The sequence below is a fragment of the Grus americana genome, chromosome 2, assembly GCF_028858705.1.
Source record: "Grus americana isolate bGruAme1 chromosome 2, bGruAme1.mat, whole genome shotgun sequence".
In the NCBI taxonomy this organism is placed as follows: domain Eukaryota; kingdom Metazoa; phylum Chordata; class Aves; order Gruiformes; family Gruidae; genus Grus; species Grus americana.
The window spans coordinates 49,555,578-49,580,784 of record NC_072853.1 but is presented as its reverse complement, the minus strand read 5'-3'; the positions used below and the strand labels follow the sequence as shown (position 1 = coordinate 49,580,784).

General features: G+C 43.5%; 1 long non-coding RNA gene across 1 annotated transcript; it reads left to right on the top strand.

The window, feature by feature from the left end:
* The first annotated feature begins 277 nt into the window (after window positions 1-277).
* LOC129203589 (uncharacterized) lies at window positions 278-20,741 on the top strand. Its single transcript, XR_008576083.1, has 6 exons — window positions 278-352; window positions 6,550-6,634; window positions 9,454-9,590; window positions 12,877-12,927; window positions 19,717-20,200; window positions 20,491-20,741. It is a non-coding gene; the product is annotated as an uncharacterized LOC129203589 (long non-coding RNA).
* The last annotated feature ends 4,466 nt before the right edge of the window (window positions 20,742-25,207 follow it).

Genomic DNA, 25,207 nt, shown 5'->3' with positions numbered 1-25,207 from the left:
AGAATTTAGAATTTTACAAGGGAAAATGCCCACCCTGGTCACGCAATCTTGTTGTGTACATACTCCAGAGGTGATTTTGATCTGTTGTTCAAATGAATTCTCAGTGAAAAATCATATATAAGTCTGGTGAAGAGGAGAAAAACCACCCCAAACGCTATTATAGTGGAACTGAAAAATATGGAGTCATAGAATCCAGATGACAAAAATAGATTAATTTTTCATGTAGTGCACTGCGGTTAATCCTTGTGCTCACAGTATACTTTATTTAGAATCGCTGCAGAATTCCTCCTCTGATTTTTCTCTCTGAAATTAGCCTGTAGTGCTATGCTTCAGACTTCACAGGAGCCTAAAGGTATTTGATTTAATTTATATCTATGAGTTTTGTTCTTTGTTCATTTATTTTAATCACTCTTGGTTTTCTCTCCCTTTGACTATGCTAAGATTTTTGTTCTGATACATCATTGGTTATTATTATCTAAACTGTTCTCCACTGAATTCGGGTTCCCTAAAATTTCACGTACAGCAATTTCATTTGAGAATGAGTATCATTAAATGAAACTGCTGGATTAAACTATCTCAGGAGCAGAATGTGCAGTTATAATTTTTATATAATGTTTATAATGGCAATTCCCATCAGCATGCTAACACTTCAGCATTTTCTGAGAATTTTCAATTCAGCATTTTTGATATAATTATTATTTTAAAGATTTTGTAAATGTTCTAAATTTGTAAAATATTATAACAATGTGTTAAATTGGGGGGTTTTTTTGGTAAACATTAGAAATGCACAGTTTCATAATGTGTTCAAAGTGAAACCAAAATATTTCACTGGAGTATTTAAAAATATTTGGATGTTGAATCTTTGAAAATTAACATGATCAATGCCTATTGCAAGAAAAAAATAGAATAACATATTCCACAAGTTGAAGCTGACTTATTCACTTGTATTTAATGACATAGTTATCACTTTTCTGTGTGCAATTACATTAATATTTTTAGATATATGGTTTGACATTTTGGTTCCAACTGTAGACAGGCAACTATGCCTTCAGATGGGTCTCTGCCAACTAAAAATACAGTCCTAGATAAGTACATGCAACCTCCACATTAGTATTAATGACACCCAGAAATAGATTGCTGTGTTGAAATAATTGAACTCCAAAGAGTTCTGTACCTTGTCCGTTATTAAGCTAGATCCTAGCTTACGTATATGTAATAGTATAAAGCTGAACAGCCTACATATCCGAAGGGTTAATGGCTGCTTCCATTAGAGCGCTGCGGTCTGGTACAAATCTGCAGCTGCTAGCAATTTAGGAGCGTAGGATATTGGTGAAAAAAGGAGTCTGGGTCATGGAACTAGGTCCTCACATCATGGTGCTTTTCATGGACAATGACATCATGCAATACCTTTTATAAACTGTCTAAGTTCCAGCTTAAAATTGATCATTTGCTTGATGCTTACACTATCAGAAGGCTGCTCCAGACTGTCACTCCTCCGAAGTTAGAAAACTTGTCATTTAAAATTTAATCTATCATCAGTGAGTCACAGCTTTGTCTTAAACTCTGTGCTGGCGTGTCTAGCATTGCAATGGAAGTCGGTTCACCTCTTCCCAAAGAAATGCAGCGGAGGCTCCCCGTGCAGATGGATGAAAACCTTCTCAGTCTTGCTAGAACAGAGCGAACACAAAAACTTCTGGGCGCTGCCAGATAATCTCTCTAATCCAACTATTGAATCTCACTCTGCATGAGATGAATCAGATCTTTGATGGCAAATAAAAGCCTTGTCTGCATTGGTATGACTGACGATCTCCTTTTCAAAAAACAGAGGGATGTTTAATTCTTGTGCATACCAAAGTCTGAATATGAGACAGCATTCTAGGTACCGTACTGTTTCAGAGTTCAAAGACTGTAGAGGATGTGGCTGCCTTGCAGAAAGGAGATTTAAAAAAGGAAAGGTTAAGATTTTAAGTAGTTTTCTCCTTATTTTACTCCATACATTACATTTGCAAGTTCCAGTCATAAGTCATAAAACTGTAGGAACACATTTTAGCCACAGTCGATTACTTGTTGCAGGCTTTTTCATCTCCCTCTGCCTCTGTTTAAACTATTACTCCTGAGATAGGTGAACCTATATTCGTTGTGTCAGTATTGGTGAACCAGTACTGCCAATATTTTTGTACTCTGCAAGCAGAGAGTAATGTCCTGTGAGCAGAAGATGCACTTGAGAATGCTTCAGCACTGGCAGTCAAAGGTTTCACCAACATTGCTTCACCGAGGAGAGAAAATTCAGCGGTAGCTGACTTGCAGGGTTCCCAAAAGACCATTTTATTCTGCATCTAGGGTGTGACAACCTTTGCATTTAAACCACCGTGCCAGGTAGTTGGAATAAAAGATGTTATAAAAGCAACATTTACTTATCAAGATTCCTTGGATTTCTCTGCTGCTGTTTATAATGGGATAATCTGTTGCTCAAAAAATGTGAAAAAGCCTTTTGCAGAAAGCGGTAGAAAAACATTTTATGTTCCTTTTTACTGATTACTTTTGCTTGATGCTAGGAAACAATTATTTTAAGTGGATTACTTCCAAAGAATAACTTAATTTGATAATAAAACAAATACTGCTTTCTCATTTATTGATGAATCAAGCAAGGTAATTGGATTTATTACTTCTGAATCTATGAGTAATCCTGTTTCCAAATCACATATGTGTTTCCTCCTCTGCTTTTATGTTCATCAGGAGATGACACTTATTTATTCCTTCTCTTTCTGGCAGAAATTAACTTTTTTGAATCAGGACAGCAATGGTCTTATGCACTGCTTCTGAGCTCAAAATAGAGCTAATTTATGCTTAAGCAATATACAACCTTACTGGAGAAAAGTGAGCTTCATTCTGAGTGGCTAAGAATACAAGTTAATTGAAAACATATCTTGCATTAATATCTATAATATGCACGGTAACAGTGAAATAGACATAATGATGTTATGATGCTGCTTCATAGCAGGGGCCTGGAAGCCGAGAGGCTCCTAGAACGCCTGTCCCAGCCTGATATGTAAGAGATGCCTTTGATGGGCATATACAGCTTCTCCGGGGAGTGGCTGTGCCAGGCGTTATTGATGCTTCTCCTCCCTCTGCTTTTTAGCTTGATACTGCAAATCCACCATGCTGAATCGTTAGAAGATTATAGATGATTTAAGACATAATAAAATCACAGAAGATTTTTCAGCTAACTGAATTAGTAAAATATTCATTTTTAGCAGTAATTAATCTTGTAGCCATTTATACTCTTAAAGCATCTTTCACCTGGAGATCTCACATCAGTTTGCAAACATTAGGTAAACTTCTTAGACTCGGTACTTAAAGACTAAATTTGTTTTACAGGAATGGTCTGCACCGGCAATGGTCTACCGATATAGCTATGCCCACTCATACCAACAAATTTCTGAAGTGGAAATGTGGCTTACATTAGAAAAACAGTTCCTTTTTGGTACAAAGTAAAATCTGTTTCTTGAGGGACTATGTCTGAATATTCTGGTTTAAAGTGTGATTTCTTTTCATACCTCTGTTCTAGCTCAGTAATGCTAGCAAAACTTTTAAGAGTGGATCAAATCATGAACTGAAAGTGCTAAAGAAGCTCATTCAAACTCAGATTATTTTCTTACTTAAAGGGCAAACGACCCTTGTGCTCAAAATACATTACTTTATTGATGGGATTCATTGATCAGCATATGTCCTTGGTCCCATTGATAAAGATGCAAATCTGTTACATTCCCCAGCTTCGCCACCTTTACTTTCTGCATCAGTGTTGTCCCCTTGCCTGATAAAGCGTTGCTCAAAAATGGACTTCCAGAGCTGAAAGAACATGTCTGCAGAGCTTGAACTGAATAGCCAGCTTCTGTCATTTGGAACTGTAATAAAATTGCAGCTGCTGAAAATCACAGAGTTCTGCTAGCTCTCATGGTTTTACCGTGGATCTGATATTTAGACGTTTTTTCCTGGTCTGCCAATGTCAGCCATGTTCTTTAATGGTCGTCAGCAGTGAATGATAGTCATTCACTTGGGAGTTTCCAGGGTTTCCAGGCTACCAAGCCCCACTGTGGTTTACACTTGAAAAATTTCAATCCTACTTTTCCATTTGTAGATGCCATTTGAAGACGGTGCTGCACTTTCCTTTCTTTTTTTTTTCTTTTTCTTTTTTTTTTTTTTTCTTTTTTCCCCAGACAGGAACAGAATGTGGTGTTTGAATTGAAATTACATTCTGGGGTAGAATAGAAGGGAGGGAGAAGGAGAGACATGTTATTTGTTAGGAAAAGCATGCTATGGGCTGTGTGGTGCTGCAGGAAAGTTTGCTCCTGCTGAGTCTACCCCCAGTCCCAAATCCCACATACACGCCTCCGATTCCCACTGCGTTTTCCTCTGTGCCTCCTTCCGCGTAGTGTGAGAAAAAGCCAGATCTTTTGGACTAATGTAATATACGCTTTCCTCCTCAGTCTCTTCTGTCTCTCCCCATTGCTCCCAGAAAGGGAGGGACTATTTCTGGCCATTACAGGGCATCGTAGGGCTTTCTCATATCACTTCCAACGCATTCCTTGCCTCCGTTCACCCAGGAAGAATCTGCTGCGTTTGATTTCTGTCTCAGGTCAGTCGTCTCACAGCTATGTGCCAGGTCAGTGTCAGTGAGTTGTCTTGCATGGCAGAGCTTTGTTATACAGGCTGGTGGGTCAAGTTTCACATGTTCAAAAGGAATCGGCGTCAAGACAAAGAGAAACAGCATACGTTTCAGTGCCAGTAATGGATAAACTACCGCATCAACTACACAGCATGAATATCTTTATCCAGCTGTGTTTAGATATTATTTTCATTAATTATGGGTGTTCCTAACACTTGACACAAACAAGGACTTCTTTTTTCTGTTAGGTCACCTTTTTATTAATTCATTGTTCTTCCAAAGAATAATATCCCCCCCTATTAACTGGCCAGTGATACATCACTTTTTTTAATAAATCTCAGAATGCAGCCATGCAAGCTACTGCTCTTTGGATCATCACTTCTGAAAGAAGATACCTTCTTCTGTCCACCATGAATTAAAATAAAATTGCTTATAATCCATCCTTTAAAGCCCCATGGTCAAATTTATTCCTGTCATCACAGTGCGGGAAAGAGCATAATTACTCCATGGTGAACTTAGTCTCATGAGTTTAGCTGTGCTTTGAAAACTTTTTTGATATATGTGTTGTATTTTATTTATAATTTTTTCTTTTGCTTTGCTTTTTTAATACCAATGCTATTTGGTGGCTGTATTAGTAACATGAACTTTTTAACATCGACTGCAGCAGAACCCTAATAAAGCTAATGACATTTTAGCCTTTGTCAAAGATTACACACAGGGTATAACCAGCAAAAAATACTTATTTTTCAGAGATACGCATTTTGAGAGATCGGAAGTACTCATGCATTTATTGACTACAGGGAAGCTGTTTGAATTCAGACAAATGCATTTCACACAATTCATTTCAGGGCTGATTCATTTTATCTGCATGTCTCCTGTGCCAAGTGGGAACATTAGGCCTCTTTAAAAAATGATGGGGGATAATAAATGCTCCAGGCATTTGTTTTGCTGAAATGAAGTAATGGCAGAGAAGCATATGGTGACATATATTTTTAATTACTTTTCAACAATGTTAAATGTTTTTTCCTTATTTTCATATTTAATGTTCTTGATCAAGCTTGCTAAATAGGCAGCTCTTATGGAACACACCACTTTGTGCAATAACACATGACTAATTTTATGGGCAATATTATATATCCCTGTGTATCAGCAACATATTAGCCGTAGAACTTTGTTTACGATGCATTGTGCCATCCGAGGAAGCCGGGCTGGGGGGTGTGTGTTTTGTTCCTGCTTTATTTTTTCCTCTGAGCTCACAGCTCTCAACATCTTTGGTTTCGTGTTCTTGTATTTTTGTTTGTGCACGTAAAGCAGGAAATATGCTGCTCTTCTGGTAGACTAAACAAAAGGAAATCCACCTGGGACCAAGCAGAGACAGTAACCTCCCTTTTAACAACTTCACTTCTAAATCACCCTTCCATCCCCTGCCTTCACGTCCCTCCCTGTAGCACAGACTCCACGCTGAAGCAAAGCGAACACAAACACAGGACACCTGTTCCCAGCCCTGCTAAAGAGAGAAAAGCTGCCAGTGCCTAAAGGCTAAAGCTGAGCTGGACGTATTATGGCTACAGAAGTTGGCTAGGCTGCAGATATACCTGCGCAAGGGGAATCTGAGCCTGTCGCACCATGCCAGCAAGTAACAACTAAAAAAGTAACTTAATTCACAGGAGGATGGCAGGGGGAAATCAAGGTACGATTATCACCACTCGTCTGCGCCTATATACCATCTTGCTGGGATGTACACAAGTGTTCCTTCAATATAAATTATTAAAAAAAAAGTAAAAAAACCACCCTGTTTTAATTTGCTATGAACACTTACAGCAGGCAACCACGCTCTCCCCTCACTTGTTACAGAGCTTGCACAAATTCTTCTTTTTCTGCAGGTGTCACAGTCATCACCAGCGTGAGCAGAAGGATGCTTCTTGTAGCATGCCCTGGAGATCAACAGACCCAGGCTATTTCAGACCAGTGAGTCCTTTCCAGAGCTGAGAGCTCCTCACAGAGACTGCTCTGCAACCGTCACCTTCTTTTTCAGCTTGAGTGGCTTTTCTTCTTGCAGTCGTGGCAGTATGGCAGAAAGGAGATGGAATAGTTCTCTCCTGTGTCCAGCGCTTCCTTTCTCACTGCTAGTGATTCAGAGGGTTAAAGCAGCAGGATATAAAGCAACAGATGGGGATTTCATTCATTCCCTGTGCTTTGAAAACAGATTCTAAGAAATATATCCATTGTTATTATTGTGACCTCCAGTACGGTGAATGCAGATTTCAGTTTGAGATGGGAGGGGGATGTCTCTGGCTCCAGGGAAGTGGGCACTACAGTGGAGAGATACAGTCTAGTGATATTTTATCCACATTATTCAAGCAAAAAACACAGTTTGTAGCAAAGGTCAGTGCATCAAAGACATACAAGATAGTCCCATTTTTCTCCATCTCCTCCTCTTCTCCCAGGGATCCAGTGCAGAGGAGCAGAAGCTGGAGGGGTTGGCAGTGGAGAGGTGAACCCCAAATATGGCTTCCATGGCTAGGTGCTGGCCTCTCAGGCCTGCCCCTGGTACTGGCAAAGAATCCAGCAAACAAAGAGAAGCAAGAAGTTGGTTGTGAGAGGAGGAAGGCCATGGCAATCAGTGACCTGGCTCCTATGCTGCCTGAAGCTGTGGAAGGGGAACTGGCCAGTCCTGAGCCTCCTCTTATGAAGAATTTTTGGGACACACTTTTATGGCAGAAGATGGAAATGTAGCCTTTCCACCCCTGATCAATGGGGCAGCCTTGTGTGGATGGTTTATGGAGATGGAGGAGAGGATTTCCTTCAGCTCCCTCTCTCCCCAGGCTGCTCACTGAATGGCTCCCAGGTGGACCCAGGGCTCCGGTCTCAGGGCAAGGGATGAAGGAAAGAGCCTCCAGAAATGGCCTCATTCTTGTTTTAACAGACACCGAAGGGAAAGATTAGTCCTGGGGAAGAGGCTTTTGCTTCTGAGGTTCATAACCTGGGAGTGCTGTGGAGCTTCCAGAACCCAGATATGATAGAGGATGTTAGCTTTTCCAGAGTCTTCACTTTTAATCTGCACAGGTGAAGAATTGGGTCAATTGCGCATGGCCAGGGACAGCAGTTCCCCTTGCACTGTAGCTCTGCGTGCTGGAGATAACACTTTCTATAAATCAAGACAGGCTGTAAAAAGTGACAAAAACTGTGAAGTTCGGCTTGCCAGGAAACTGTTACAATGTATGTGTATTTTTTGGGGGGAAAAAAAAACGCCACAAAACATTTAATATCCACATCCCATTTTGTCAATCTTTCAAAACCCCTGACAGGGATGTGAACATTGCTCAAGAACTATTACATGTCATGATTATAATTTGTTCTTTCTGAAGAGGGTGATGTCTAAGTCGTTTTTGATGATTACATTTCCTTGGTCTATATTTATTTGAAAGGCACTTTTCAAACCTGAGAATTGTTTCCAAACAGTATGCATAAATGATTAGTACTGCTTTCAGTCGTGCAGTTTGATGCCTATTCCCTTTAGATGTTAGTCTAGATGCGAAGACGTCCTACCTGGTGCAGATCTTAACCACTGCAGCAGCTGAAAGAGTTGGAATGATTTAAAGATAAAACCATCCATTTCCTATAGAATCAGTCATAGCTCTGGGTGATAAAATCCACCATATACTTTGCACGTGCTAAGGATGTGGTGTTTACTAGCAGAATGCTTTGTAAGCAACTTGTAAATACCATGGCTTCAAACACACATTCCTGTTTCGAGCTTCATTCTGTCACCTACAAGCAACTTAGTTCTACTTTGCGCCTGCTATGCCACAAACCTGAAATTATCTTCTAATTTTTCAAATTCAGAAGAAACTCTGTCTATTTAATTGTTTAATGCCTCTCTAAAGAATCAGGACATTTTACACTAGGCTCACCGGCATGAATACTCATCCCAGATATCTGCCTTTGAAAAGGAGGTTCTTCATTGTTCCAGTAAGGAAAACATTTTGTGAGTGCTGCAATTTCTGTTCCAGCTAAACGACAAGGAGTATGTGAGTTTGGATAAAATAAGTGTATATATTTTCTTTCTAGTCATTTTTTTTAATATATGGAGTTTTAATACTCCATTATTAGTGTCCTTCACCATTTGCAAACCAGGAAGGCACAACTTTTCTTGAGAAAAGAACAGGCAGCCGCCTACTGAAATGTCAAAACCAAAGAATCATTGTGTTTTGATAGCGCATGTTATGTAGTTAAGTCTGTACAACTCTCCATACATTCTGATACATTTTAGACTTGTATTTAGTTGGAAAAGAAACTAGGAAACAGTTGTTGCAAAAATTAGGACATATTCCAGAAGACGTATATGAGTAGAGGGACTGATTTTTAAGGTGCATGTGAAATGAGCACAAACTAATTTTATCTTTGTCAGCACTAGCAGCATTGTGGTCTGATAGTTTTTATAGTCTTTGCTGTTTTTTGACCAAAGTCTTCCCTTCTGCCGATCCTGTTCTTGGAGCTGTTCTTTCTTCTCCCCTATCTGATCTGATACCTGTTTCCAAATTTAATTTGCTTTCTGTCCTTTGGTTCTTGAATGACCTCTCTCTTATTTTTCTCTCTTCTGTTATTCAAGACTGCAAAGTGTATTAAAACTCACAAAACAGGCTTAATGCAAACCAAAACCTAAACTGTCTCTGTAATGTGGGCATGTGTGATTGGGAGCAATGGGACAGAGTTTCTTCAGTTAGTGCTGGGACATTAATATCAGAGGCAAACATCATTTAAATAAATGTTCTTCTGAAATGCAGTAAAGGAGCTGGATTGTGTCCACCCCCCTTTTGGTGACAATGTGTCTTGAAGTACACCTGATGTCTCAATCCTTTTGCATGCCAACTTGTGGCTGCAAAGCTGCAGGGAGGAATCGCATCCTGCAATTTTGCCACAGGTGAGAAAAGAACAAATGTCTCAGAGAAGTACTGAGGGGCAATACAGCGCCACTGTGCATGAAGATGGGGGATGGCACAGCTGGAATCATGCATACAGTATCAGGTGGCACTGAAGTATTTTTCTGGGGTTGCTTTTTGGGTGGTGTGGTGGGTTGACCCTGGCTGGAGGCCAGGTGCCCACCAGAGCCGCTCTCTCACTCCCCTCATTCACTAAACAGGGGAGAAAAGGCATAACGAAATGCTTGTAGGTCGAGATAAGGACAGGGAGAGATCACTCGCTAGTTGCTGTCACGAGCAAAACAGACCAAACTTAGAGAGGGAATTCATCTAATTTATTACTAGGCAAAACAGAGTAGAGGAATGAGAAAATAAAATCAACTCTTAAAACACTTCCCCCCACCCCTCCCATCTTCCCGGGCTCAACTTCACTCCCGGCTTCAACCTTCCCCCCCCTCAGCGGCACAGGAGGACGGGGAGTGGGGGTTATGGTCAGTTCATCTCACGGTGTTTCTGCCGCTTCTTCATCCTCAGGGGGAGGACTCCTCTCATCGTTCCCCTGCTCCAGCATGGAGTCCCTCTCACGGGGTGCAGACCTTCAGGAGCAAACTGCTCCAGTGTGGGGTCCCCCACGGGGTCACAAGTCCTGCCAGCAAACCTGCCCTGGCATGGGCTCCCCTCTTCACGGGTCCACCGGTCCGGCCAGGAACTTGCTCCAGCGTGGGCTTCCCACAGGCCGCAGCCTCCTTCAGGTGCCTCCACCTGCTCCGGCGTGGGGTCCTCCACGGGCTGCAGGTGGAATCTCTACACCCCCTCATCCTTCCTCCATGGGCTGCAGGGGGACAGCCTGCTTCACCATGGCCTTCACCACGGGCTGCAGGGGGGTCTCTGCTCCGGCGCCTGGAGCTCCTCCTCCCCCTCCTTCTGCACTGACCTTGGTGTCTGCAGAGTTTCTTACATCTTCTCACTCCTCTCTCTGGCTGCAAAAGCTCTCTCTCTAAGTGTTTTTCTTCTTCTTAAATATGTTATCACAGAGGCGCTGATTGGCTTGGCCTTGGCCAGTGGTGGGCCCGTCTTAGAGCCGGCTGGCATTGGCTCTATCAGACACAGGGGGAGCTTCTAGCAGCTTCTCACAGAAGCCACCCCTGTAGCCCCCCCGCTACCAAAACCTTGCCACGCAAACCCAACACATTCCACCCCTCGCCTCTGTGAATCACATATTTAAGAATTATTAAAATATACATTCAACACAAAAACTACACACACACTAATCACATCAACAAGGAAAAAGAATTCCCCCCACCCGAATCAAGACAACACTATCACAACACTAAACAAGAGTAGACAACACACACAGAATCCACCTCTTGTCCCTTCACCACTACTTCACTCTCAAAATTTTTTTTTTAGGGGGAGGAGGAGCTCCAGGCACTGGAGCAGAGATCCCCCTGCAGCCCGTGGTGAAGGCCACGGTGAAGCAGGCTGTCCCCCTGCAGCCCATGGAGGAAGGATGAGGGGGTGTAGCGATTCCACCTGCAGCCCATGGAGGACCCCATGCCAGAGCAGGTGGAGGCACCTGAAGGAGGCTGCGGCCTGTGGGAAGCCCACGCTGGAGCAAGTTCCAGGCCGGACCGGTGGACCCGTGAAGAGGGGAGCCCATGCCAGGGCAGGTTTGCTGGCAGGACTTGTGACCCCGTGGGGGACCCCACGCTGGAGCAGGGGTGGAATGTGTTGGGTTTGCATGGCAAGGTTTTGGTAGCGGGGGGGCTACAGGGGTGGCTTCTGTGAGAAGCTGCTAGAAGCTCCCCCTGTGTCTGATAGAGCCAATGCCAGCCGGCTCTAAGACGGGCCCACCACTGGCCAAGGCCAAGCCAATCAGCGCCTCTGTGATAACATATTTAAGAAGAAGAAAAACACTTAGAGAGAGAGCTTTTGCAGCCGGAGAGAGGAGTGAGAAGATGTAAGAAACTCTGCAGACACCAAGGTCAGTGCAGAAGGAGGGGGAGGAGGAGCTCCAGGCGCCAGAGCAGAGATCCCCCTGCAGCCCGTGGTGAAGGCCACGGTGAAGCAGGCTGTCCCCCTGCAGCCCATGGAGGAAGGATGAGGGGGTCTAGAGATTCCACCTGCAGCCCGTGGAGGACCCCACGCCGGAGCAGGTGGAGGCACCTGAAGGAGGCTGCGGCCTGTGGGAAGCCCACGCTGGAGCAAGTTCCTGGCCGGACCGGTGGACCCGTGAAGAGGGGAGCCCATGCCAGGGCAGGTTTGCTGGCAGGACTTGTGACCCCGTGGGGGACCCCACACTGGAGCAGTTTGCTCCTGAAGGTCTGCACCCCGTGAGAGGGACTCCATGCTGGAGCAGGGGAACGATGAGAGGAGTCCTCCCCCTGAGGATGAAGAAGCGGCAGAAACACCGTGAGATGAACTGACCGTAACCCCCACTCCCCGTCCTCCTGTGCCGCTGAGGGGGGGGGAAGGTTGAAGCTGGGAGTGAAGTTGAGCCCGGGAAGATGGGAGGGGTGGGGGGAAGTGTTTTAAGAGTTGATTTTATTTTCTCATTCCTCTACTCTGTTTTGCCTAGTAATAAATTAGATGAATTCCCTCTCTAAGTTTGGTCTGTTTTGCTCGTGACAACAACTAGCGAGTGATCTCTCCCTGTCCTTATCTCGACCTACAAGCATTTCGTTATGCCTTTTCTCCCCCGTTTGGTGAATGAGGGGAGTGAGAGAGCGGCTCTGGTGGGCACCTGGCCTCCAGCCAGGGTCAACCCACCACAGGTGGATGGAGGCACTGATGTGACCTCTTTAGTCCCCCAGTAAATTCTTAGTCCTTCAGCCTTCTCCTTCCTTTAAAGAAACTGAAAGCGTCCTTCAGAGGTCCACTGTTCATCTATGTAAAATTATTTGTAAATCCTTTGCTGAATTTGGGCTTGCATCAGAAGTGGGCTGAAAGAAGCGATGAGCCAGAACTGTGAGACAGACCAGATAGAGTCTGTATAACATGTACCCCTTAAAAATAGTTACTGTCTTCTTCTATAAGCAGTAACAGAATATGAGTTGTAATCTTGATGTTCTTAGACTGTCAGTTTGGCTCTAACTAAATTACCGTTTAAGGCCAGTTTGTACATGGGGTAGGAGTGTTAAAAAATAATCGACGCTAGCTGCTTTCATCTATCATTTTCCAGTGAATGATTTTCTATTTAATTCCTGCTAATGTTTGTCAGCAATTTTCTCATGGATCTTTTTTTTTTTTTTTTCCCTTGCTTTGTTCTGTCACATTTGTCTGCTAAAGAAACTGTTTAATTTCATGGGCCACGCTGGAAGAACGCCTGTGACTGCCCAGGTGAGGACTTGTTCCGAGTCAGAAATGCTTTTATAGTCAGCTAAAAAGGAACAAAAAGCACACCCCCAGAACTGCGAATTCCAACACCTCTTCTGGCAGTGTATGCAAGGCAGTATCATTTTTGAAAGCATAATAGTATTTCTAAAATCCAATTAAAGATCTTACTTTCAAGATATCTTATTTTCTGTTCCAAATAATCTGCAGTCTACAGTATAACTTTGTCATCCAGAAGAAAGCCTGAAATTAAGAGAAACATTATATGATCTTAGCATCTATTATGCATCTTTCTATTTGTTGAAGGCTTGCTGTAGAATCTGCTTGTTTCCAAGGAATGAAAATTGCTTATTATCCTGGATAATGAAAGAGAATGTCGTCATCTATAATTGTTAGTTTAGGATACTTACTGTACCCTTCTATTATAAGTGGGTTTGCATAAAAAAGGGTTCAGTAAAGGAAGCAGCTTTAAAAAAAGTTCTTAAAAAAAGGAGAGATTTGTTTGCAAGTGAAGTTTATGCTTTTTTGACTGTAAAATGTATTGGAACAAGTTTCTTAATTGACAGATTGTAACTTGAATATGTATGCTATTTACTGAATGCAATTCGTGAATATTACAGTCTTTTTTTCAATGATCATAGAAGTGTGCTTCTATATATACCCAGGTATATAAATATACCCACCTGTCTATGTGTGTCTGCCTATGTGGGTGTATTGTATATGCGCTTAATGCTTTTTTTCACACAAGAGTTTTCCAATATCTGGGCATTTTTTCAAGTCTATTCCTTGTTTTATTTCCCCTGATTAATTTCTTGCAAGATAATCTTTACAGGGTAAGAAGGTTTGCATTAACACCCTCTGCCTGAATATGACAGTTCTGTAAACAGCAGCTGTATGGGGTCAGTCATAGGATCTAGAAATCAAAACTATATGGGCCTTAGTCACAGCTCATGAGACAAACACTGTGTGCTGGAAATTGACTGCCAGACAGCCTTTATTTGATAAGTTGCACTAGACTATATGTCACACTTTCTACAGCAGTAGTATTTGACACACACACAAAAGTGCCGATACAATAAAAAAAAGGAAGGAAAAAAAAAAAAAAAGAAAAATCTACTCCAAACTTTAGGAGGAGGTTGTTAAAATCATTCAACTAGAAGGACATTCTTAGAGTAACAAATATTTGTGCCTAAAGGGTTAGAAAAACAGTTGAGACCTAAACTCCCATGAACACAGAACCATAGAATAGTTTGGGTTGGAGGGGACCTCAGAGATCATCTAGTTCCAACCTCCCCTGCCATGGGCAGGGACACCCTCCACTAGACCAGGTTGCCCAAAGACCCATCCAACCTGGCCTTGAACACTTCCAGGGATGGGGCCACCACAACCTCTCTGGGCAACCTGTTCCAGTGCCTCACCACCCTCACAGTGAAGAATTTCTTCCTAACATCTAATCTAAATCTACCTTCCTTCAGCTTAAGGCCATTACCCCTTGTACCATCACTCCATGCCCTTGTAAACAGTCCTTCTCCAGCTTTCCTGTAGGCCCCTTCAGGTACTGGAAGGCTGCTATAAGGTCTCCCCGGAGCCTTCTCTTCTCCAGGCTGAACAACCCCAACTCTCTCACCCTGTCTTCATAGGAGAGGTGCTCCAGCCCTCTGATCATCTTTGTGGCCCTCCTCAGGACCCAATTCAACAGCTCCATGTCTTTCTTGTACTGGGGACCCCAGAGCTGGATGCAATACTCCAGGTGGAGTGCAGGTGGAGGGTGGAGTAGAGGGGGAGAATCACCTCCCTCGACCTGCTGGTCACACTTCTTTTAATGCAGCCCAGGATACAGTTGGCTTTCTGGGCTGTGAGCGCACATTTCCAGGTCATGTTGAGCTTCTAATCCACCAAGAACAACCCCAAGTCCTTCTCTAGGAGGCTGCTCTCAATCCATTCTCTGCCCAGCCTGTAGCTGTGCTTGGGATTGCGCCGACCCATGTGCAGGACCTTGCACTTGGCCTTGTTGAACTTTATGTGGTTCGCACGGGCCCACCTCTCCAGCCTGTCAAGGTCCCTCTGGATGGCATCCCTTCCCTCCAGTGTGTCAACTGCACCACACAGCTTGGTGTCATTGGCAAACTTGCTGAGGGTGCACTCAATCCCACTGTCCGTGTTGCTGACAAAGATGTTAAACAGTATCGGTCCCAGTACTGACCCCTGAGGAACACCACTCATCACTGGTGTGCACATCAGGTATTCTGAGCTGCTAGCTCTTTATGGAGTTGCAGAAGTGTGCTTTAAAGCTGTGACTGCAGTCAGCAGTAACAGTTTATGCCTGCATGGAAGAAAAAAACAGCACTGGAACAGTGAACCCAGAGAGCTACAAGATGAAGAAAATGAGAACTTTTCTAATAACGAAAATAACAGTAGAAACCAGTGTTAGAATTAGTATCAGCAATCAGTGTAAGAGTTCATATAAAACTCTCCTCCTGCTATCAGTCACGGATTTTTCACTCAACCCCAGATAGCCTTCATCCATCTCACTGACATGTCCTGCCAGGCTCAGGGTAACTCAGCCTCTGGTTTGGATAGCACTGCAGGGATGTCAGATTTGAGAAAGCAAGCTGCAAAATGCTTGCAGTTCATTTCTAAGCACATACACGTGCAACTCCCCCACAGTTAGCAGGTATAACGTGTCCCTCTGAGCACGCAGGCACAGTTGGGAGCCAGCTTTTGACTTCTGTCAGTGCCTAATTAAAATTATGCTAATTCTAACAATAAAATTACAACTTTGTAAAACTAAACAAAGAAATGTGTTTACCACAGTGCTAAGTATTTTATTTGTCTATCTTTTCCCTTCACCTTCTGAAAATTAAGGGAAAATGTCTACAGCAAAACTGTCCATGGCAGTTCTTCAAACATTTATGTGGGGCTTTCAATTTAAAAGGGTTGAAAAACCACCTGTGCTTTTCTGGGCTACCCACATCCCATTTTTTTCCAAATTCCAGTCTACTAAAGGTGAAGCTCCCAAAACCCTCAACCACTCTATGGCTCCTGCTGTACTCAAATATCTTTGCATGCGATGCTGAGCTTTCCAAACCATTTCAAACATTCTTCCCATACTTTGCGGAGATCCTAATTCACTGCTCTCATGGTGTGCAGAAATGGTGTTACTTTGTGAAGAGCTAGAAAGGAATTCCCCTGGTATGGGAGTTGACAAGAATCTCTCCTTATACTTCAGAACTTTTGGGTCTCCATCTAATTAGGTTGTACATTGCTAGGAAGTAAGCATCATGCTGTGCTTGCTTGCTTGCATCGTCAGACACATTCAGCATAGCTCAGGTGCTTTATAAAATACAAATATAAATATACTTTTTTTTTTTTTGAAGTGGTGGAGGATGGTGAGGGAATGAGAGGAATGTTTTGATCCCATAATTCACCAGTCTGAGAGAAAAGAAGAAAGATTCATATTCCAGCATTTAAATTGTCACAAGTTGAAAAGCTTAGACACCTTTTATTTATAGTGCCTCTATTGTTTTATTAGGGAAACAGACAGGAGGGATCTTCTTCATAGTGTGGCAGTAGCTATGAAATTGATCTTCAGGGGGAGGTAATCTTGACAGAATTTGCAACAATGGAATGTGTGTTCCCTTTCTGAAACCATTTGGTGTTATGAAAACTGGATGCTGTACCTGTGATGATAGAAAAGGCCATAATTTCAGGACAGTCCCAGCTCAGCAGTTGTGTCTTCCAGTATTTCAGCCTGCAGGCCGTGCTCAGAAATGGAGTCCACAAGTGAGTGGAAGGTGGCCTGTAAAACAACTGAAAATTCTGGAATAAAACCCTTAACTTCACACTTTTCCATATATTCGACCATTTTTGTGTCACTACCTGCTTACAGCTGCTGTCAGTTCTTTTGCTGGATATGTGCATACGAGAGGGCCCTTCCTCTTTTACATTTTTTCCCCAAAAGTATAATGTGGTGCTGGGGATTGAGGAAGGTCAGGAAATAGAACCCTTTGTAGCTTGCGTAAAAATTTGCACATGCTCACACAGACTGCAAGTGCAATGTGTCTGTATTTGAATCCGAACCTGAATTCTTGGATCCAAAAGCCATCACTGTGCCGGTCAGCTCCCCTCTATGGCCTCCAGCACCGTATGGTCAGCAGTTCTCACAGGTGACACACGTATGGCAGGAGTCCTTCACGAGCACTGCTGTGGCTCCGTGGCTGCAGGGAGCGCCTGGAAGTCCCCAGTTCCACTGAGAGCTGGAAAGCAGCTGATCTTCTGGCTTTATGCCTCACGGGGGCTGACTGAATTCCTCTTTCTGTTTGGATGCTGACATCTTGGAAATACCCACAGAGTTGGTCTTTAGGCTTCTGTGGTGGGTTGACCCTGGCTGGGGGCCAGGTGCCCACCAGAGCCACTCTCTCACTCCCCTCATTCACTAGACAGGGGAGAAAAAGTATAACAAAAAGCTTGTGGGTCGAGATAAGGACAGGGAGAGATCACTCACTAATTGTCGTCACGGACAAAACAGACTGAACTGAGAGAGGAAATTCATCTAACTTATTACCAAGCAAAACAGAGTAGAGGAGTGAGAAATAAAATCAAATCTTAAAACACCTCCCCCCACCCCTCCCATCTTCCCAGGCTCAACTTCACTGCCGGCTTCAACCTCCTCCCCCTCAGCGGCACAGGGGGATGGGGAACGGGGGTTACGGTCAGTTCGTCACACGGTGTTTCTGCCGCTTCTTCATCCTCAGGGGGAGGACTCCTCTCGTCGTTCCCCTGCTCCAACATGGAGTCCCTCTCACGGGAGACAGTCCTTCACGAACTTCTCCAACGTGAGTCTCTCCCACGGGCTACAGTCCTTCACAAACTGCTCCAGCGTGGTCTCTCCCACGGGGTGCAGACCTTCGGGAGCAAACTGCTCCAGTGTGGGGTCCCCCACGGGGTCACAAGTCCTGCCAGCAAACCTGCTCTGGCGTGGGCTCCTCTCTCCACGGGTCCACAGGTCTGGCCAGGAACTTGCTCCAGCACGGGCTTCCCATGGGGCCACAGCCGCCTCCGGGTGCCTTCACCTGCTCCGGCGTGGGGTCCTCCATGGGCTGCAGGTGGAATCTCTACACCCCCTCATCCTTCCTCCATGGGCTGCAGGGGGACAGCCTGCTTCACCGTGGCCTTCACCACGGGCTGCAGGGGGATCTCTGCTCCGGCGTCTGGAGCACCTCCTCCCCCTCCATCTGCACTGACCTTGGTGTCTGCAGAGTTTCTTACATCTTCTCACTCCTCTCTCTGGCTGCAAAAACTCTTCCTAACTTGTTTTTTTTTTCCTTCTTAAATATGTTATCACAGAGGCGCTGATTGGCTTGGCCTTGGTCAGCGGTGGGTCCATCTTGGAGCCGGCTGGCATTGGCTCTATCAGACACAGGGGACGCTTCTAGCAGCTTCTCACAGAAGCCACCCCTGTAGACACCCCCCCGCTATGAAAACCTTGCCACGCAAACCCAACATAGCTTCACAGAACTTGTGAATCCCATCTCACATCACTTCCACATCCAGAGGAATTTCACCAGGCTCTGGGATAGAGGAGGATTGTTTCTGACTAGGGATGCTCTGCTACAGTTTATGACATTTAGTTGCCTTCAACCAAGCACAGAAGGGAGGGGAAGTTGTTTGAGTCCTAATGCTGTGACCTGGAGGAATTATTTCAGAAGGAGAGGGTGGAAGTTTTGTTAAATTATCATTTATGAGACTGAGAAAGAAATGGTCCTAATAGCATCAAATGCCCCAACCTAATTGATCTGAGCTGTTGGGGGCCAGGTCAGTAGGTCATCACTGACTGCAAAAGAGGATCATTTCTACCTTAATAAGGCAAATATGGTTTATTTCCGTCTAACAGATGGCAGTGGATATGAGTCATACATCTGGCTGGGATGTATTTTTCTGAACAAAGTAATTTGGCCAGCAGTTTCCAGTAGCTCCATGCTCTTCCCTGTGGTTCCAAAATTTTCATGTACTTTATGGACTCTGACCATATACTGTTATATCACATTTGGGAGAAAGGAAAGGCAGCATATAGTGCTAAAAACCATTTTTCCTACATTTGGGAGGACCACATTGTTTCAAATCACAAAAGCACAAATGTGACACCTGCTTGAAGTCCTTATGATGCCTTTTTGCTCTTCATCTTTTTTCTGCAATACTCCAAACTGCAAAGGGAAAGGAAGCAGAGGACGCTCAGACAATTTGTATATTTATGGCGCTAATATGACTTTTAACAAGTTATTCTGAGAGTTCTGGAACTTTTGCTAATGGGTTTGTATCTTCCAGTCATTCATGAACTCTGATTGGGATCTTTGCTGTAGTGATCCTCCAGTGTGGATTTCTTGGTGTCTGATAAAGTGAGTTCTCATGATGCAAACGATCCCTCAGTTTCTCTCTGTTGCCTGTTTATGTGAAATCTGCAGACAATTATCTTTGAGGTTTCTACCTTTCTTCGCAGTTAAGGTGAGCCATGGGTTTCAAATGTGGGTATACACGCTTGTACACAGTGGAACCACTCAAGCCTTGCTTGCAGAAGGAATCAGGCTAGAATGATACAATGATTCTAGGGCTGCAAGGAATTTCAGTTCAGAGATATTGCAAGCTGACAGATTCAGAAGCAGAGTCTGTCTCTGATTTGATTTTAGAAGCTGATCTTTCTTTTGATTTTAAGAGCTGCTTTCTGAAGGAAGTAATAGATTTTTTAAGAGAAAAAATAAATTGCTGAAAGTATTAAGTATTTTTTTTTATTATTTTTAGTAAAATATCAGCATCTGGACATCACCAAACAGATGACTTTCCTGAGAATGAAGGATTAGTCTGGGATACGGCATTAGCTATTTCTTCCCTAAGCAAGTTTGAGCACTATCAAGGATAGTGAAACACCTGCTGTTTTTCAGCCTCTGTCATAAGGGGACTGAGATTTACTTGAGCTTAGTTAAGTTAAATTGAAACTAAAGTAAAAAGAACAAAACAGTAACCTCTGCTATAACTGAGATTATTTCGATACAGCTCTAAATGAGGAGAGAAGATGAATCAAGATTCTATGTACATCCTTGAGAAGGTCATTTCAAGATACTTGTATCCAGATTTCTAAGGAAATGCAGGTTACATGGCCACAGTGTGTACTAGTGTTGTCTTCAGTAACTTTCAAATCTGCTGGCTACTTCAACCACATTTGATGGTAAAGTAAAAATCTGAAAGATAATGGAGGAAATAACAGCAATTATTCAATTTCTCACAGGTAAGTATATGCTTGTGGGTAAAGCGTTCCTTCCACCTCCCTTTCCAGTGTTAGACTGGCATGGTTGATGAGTGAAGAGCTTTTAAATAGCACCTCTCCTCCCATTTTCCCATGTTCCTGGAGCTGTGGACTGTGCCAGACCACTTCTCTCAGACAGTGAGTGTAAGCACTTGAGTATATAGCAATTTCACATCAGTTGGAATAATGTTGCAGATGTAAGAAAAACAAGGGAAAAAATATGGAAAAAAGGTTTATTTTAATGTGCTTTTAATGCCTTTTGCCTTTAAAAGATGACCAGCAGATTTATCAGTGGGAGACAGATTACTCGTGGAGAAAATGCTACGGAAGAAGGGAAATGGATTGTTGCTCACATGGATTCACCCGTTTTCTGGACAGACTTCAACACACTATGAAACCTGGTCTGGAGGCAGTTCTGTTACACTTGATCCTATATGAAGGCAAAGCACAAGCTCAGTTGTTTAAAGGCATGTAACCCATGTGTCACAGATCTTGCTAAGCTCCCTGGCTAGACGTTGACCAGACACTAGAACATGTGTGCATTAAGCCTTGAAGTCTGAATAAAATCTGTGCAGTCCTAGGATTAACTTCAGTCCTTGAGATTTGTCCTTGCTTCAGATTACCTTTTCCCAAATTTTAGCTAGCATGAGCATGCTGAGCTGCAACTCATTTCTCAGGTGCATGTGGTGCTGTAAACAAATTATCTTTATTCTCTGCTAAATAGAGCAAGAAAATCTTCAAACCTACCTAAAATAACAGCTCCTCTTTATATTCCCAGTGTGAGTTTCTTTTCATTCTGTGACAACCTAAGCTGCTTCTGCAGCTCATGAGTTAACTCCTGTGTGGCTTGTCCCCAGGTAAGTCAAATATTCTCTTTTCAAATACACCCCTCTCTTCTTTATTCATTTCCTTCACTATCTCTCTCTGCTTTTTTGCTTGCTTTTTTTTTTTTAATTTTTTTAATCCCTGTCTTCCATATCTTTGTTTTGCCTGTGGTAACTCTTCCTGGCTCCAAACTCCCTCTCTACAGAGAGGTGAGCCTCTTAAACTTCAGTTTCTCACTGTCCCAAGTGTTTTCATCTCAGCAGATAACCATTAAAATTTAATTACTCACTGCTGCCTGGGTTCTGGAAAGGCTGTAATGCAGATGCAGACCATGGTCAGCAGTACATGTGCATGGGGATATCCCAAAATACACCTGACTTCTTAGTAACAGCTTCATAATATGCGCCAGAGCTAATAGATTGTGCACAGACTTTCCTCTGCTTAAAATGTAAAACACCACTTCCTTAATGTCCTACGATGCAGCTATACAAACACACAGATTTTCTTCTTCCTCTAGCTCATTTGCTCAGCACTCAAGCACCAATTTAGAATGACTGATCTGGTTTTAATCCAGATGGCTTGATGTAGTGGTTTCTCTCCCTCTCACTAACTCACTCCCTCCTTTTCTTCCCCTGCAATTTGTCTGCATTGTTTGGTTCTGTTTTACAGCCTTTGGGTAGGACAGGTATTTTGCTATCTCCTCTACTGGATACCTGACATTTGTGCTGCCATTGTCTGCCGAGTCTTTCAAGTCACTCCCAGAGACATGGTGTTTAAAGGCAGCTCCGCTGGGAATAGCATTAGAGCGGCACTGATTGTCTCATGATGTGGCATCACTCCTACAGGTAGCAGGTATTTTCCTGGCAGCTTGTCTTAAGCTTAGAGTGGAATAGCATAACTGATAAAGGGTAAAGATGTCTGCAATACATTAACAGAGTTCTGTGAAGAAACCTACGCAGCATTTACCTTGCTCCAGCTCTGCCCGGTATTGTAATCATGATATTGGTAATCTACTGGGCACTTCTGAGAATTAAGAAAAAAAGATACAGCAAAACTGCTCATACTCTCAAGGTGTATGTGTGAAGATAATGAATATTATTATCCTCTCTTTAAAGACTGAGAGGCTGTGCATAAATGATTTACCTGGGGCCCCAAAGGAGCCTGGTTTTGACTAGGGAGCTGAACTTTAATTGTACCTGACTTTAATCCTATGTTCTGACTGTACCTCCCTCATTACCTACCTGTCCATTTTCATTAGGACTCATATCCATCAGACTCATTAATAAATCTGAGAGAGTGTTTTGTCATGGCCACTAAACAAGATACTTAATTGAGACCTAGACTTGAAATGTTTACTCGCCTCAAACACCCATTGCCTAAAATTGCTGTCATTTACACTGAATGCCAGCTACGTTATGACATTAACCATGACACAGTTAATGTCAGTCATTAACCTCAGGTTATGGTCACAGAATCACAAGTGACTGAAATACTGTTTTTTAAGATTCTACTGCCTACAGCTGGAAATTATTGTCCCCAGAGGGGACAGTCCTGTGACAGCTTCACTCAGTCTAAGTCAGCGTGTCCATAGTTCTGCCTCTATTGGCAACTCCTGAAAGATATTTCCATTCCATTTCTTTTGCTGGCACCAGCACCTGTACATCCTTCAGGATGAAACAGTTCTGAGAGATAAAATCACCCCAAACATTTTTTTTTTTTTTTAAGGGCTGGTTTGATTCTGTGAACTGGCTTTGTCTCCAGTCAGTCAAGAAATGGTGCCAGAACATCAGAGGGAGAGGGCACAGGATCATTGTCTACTCTGGTTTATACTGCTTTAAGCAACCTCAGCAGAGAGGATGGTGATTGCCCACAGGGGCTAGGAAGGTCCCAAGGCTTTACCATGCAAAATAAAATGGACTAACTTGAGCATCACTGTAAAGTAGCTAGGAATAGACAGATGATCAATGTCCCAAATGAAGAGCATTAACTTCATATAACTAGCTAACCTGATGATTTGAGATTGTCCTACCCTGCCTGTAGACTTGTGTTGGACTTGGGGACGGTTGCTGGAAAAGTTATAGCCCCAGTTACCAGCTCCTGTTGGTTATTGCCTGGGTTGGTTAAGTGGTGTGTTTGCTCGGTGTTTGAAGTTCAAAACAGAAATATGTGACAGATTAAATTACTGCCCTTAGTTTTGGTTATCTCAGCAGTAGACCTACCACTTACTTTGCTTCCTCTGTAACATAGGCAATCTTTTTCAGGGAAGGCAGGGAAAAGAGGCTGGGGAAATAACTTTCTCAGCTTACTTTGGAAGGAATCATGTACCAGAGTCCTTGCCAATGGTTTAACACAGCTGCCACCTGCAGCAACTGCTGGTGAAGAAAACCTCACTTAAGCGGGATGTATCCATGAAGGATTATTTTAGCAGCACTAAAATCTTGAAAACACAGAAAGAAAAATGAATGAATTTTTATTTGCTGCAGAATATCATTTCAAGTTTGACTGGAATAGTTTATGAGTTTGGACCAAGCTTAGTTAAAGAGTTTTGGCAGACAAAAAAAGAGAAAATAGTGTTTACTTTTAATTTAAAAGAGTTTGCCCTCTTTCTTCAGAAGCATTATTTAATCCATCCCTCTTTCCTTATGTGTTATTGCCCTAACCTTCTACCTAGGGATATTACAGGGTTAGTTTAGGAGCTCTTGTTGCAGCTGTTCTATTTTGAATAGCCAATTAAATATTAATTTGAACAGAAGTTCCTTAACCATTAGGCAATAAACTCAGTCTCTCTTCCTCTGGATCATTTTTGTGACAAAAGACTGAGCTGGATTAGGGACCAAAGAACTTTCCTACCTGCATAGGAGCTTTCACTGAGCCTCAAATGTAGCTTCTCACCACAGCTAAGGGGATCTAAGAAGTGACCAGCTGACCTTTAGAGCTCCTTCTGCTCATCTTGTCCCTTACACCAAAATCAAGATACATCTGCTCCCAAACTGAGACTGTTCATGAAGTTGAACAACTAATTCTATGAAACCAAACCCTAACTAAACCCAAACCAACCCTATAAAAAACAGTGATTTCTTGGAGTTGTCTTAGTTCCTGGAAGAGGGGCCATATAAAGTTAGATAAGTACCACAGCTTGTGTAGAGAGAGAACTGCATGGACAAAAACTTAGATCTGTTGAAATTGTTGTGAAATTGGATGTCAGGGAGCAGCGGGGCCAGCAGTGCCGCAGGGTGCAGAGATCTGGAAGCAAGGGTGGCAGCATGGCTGGCAGGGCAGTGCCCTCACCCACATGGGATGCAGCCCCATGGTATCCCAGCAAGCAGAGCAGAGCAGGTCTGGTGATGGTATCCAGGGTCAGTCAGCCCAGATCACCATGCGGGTCCATAGGGATGGGGCAGGTGCAAGGACAAGCTTGGAAATCAAGTCAAGGTCAGGATCAGTGAGGTGCATGGCCAGCACAGACACATCAACAGGTAGTTCAGGCAAGAACCTGTGTGTAAATGCAGCTCTGGAGCGAAAGGGGAGGGGTGGGACCAGTGAGGCTTCTCCCAGCCCTTCTTGCACAGTCCTCTCACAGCATCCTGGTCCCAGGTCCCAGGGTGGCTGTGCCATGCCCCACTGGGTGGCTAAGGGGACTCGTAGAGCCTAATGACACCCTTGGGACCAAGCACTGGATGCCAAAAATGGAGCCATAAACTCATGGTGTATCTACAGGCTTATGCTATTCAACTTAGCTCCCGCCTTCCCATAGAATCATAGAATCACAGAATGGTTTGGGTTGGAAGGGACCTCAGAGATCATCTAGTTCCGACCCCCCTGCCATGGGCAGGGACACCCTCCACTAGACCACGTTGCCCAAAGCCCCATCCAACCTGGCCTTGAGCACTTCCAGGGGTGGGGCATCCACAACTTCTCTCAACAATGTTCCCCTGCCTATTCCTCTTCATTCCCACCTCTCTGTTCACCTTCTGCTGCCCTCAGCCATGCTACTGCAGGCTAGGATTCCAGACTCTCAACCAAGTCCCTGAAGTCTTTCAGGTTAAAAAAACCCAACCAAAACGACAATAAATAATCTCAAACCTTTTAAAGCTCCTCAAGCAGCTAAACCTGTAGCAGAAATAACTGGTGAGAAGACTGTTGGGAACATGAGAGCTTCTGAAG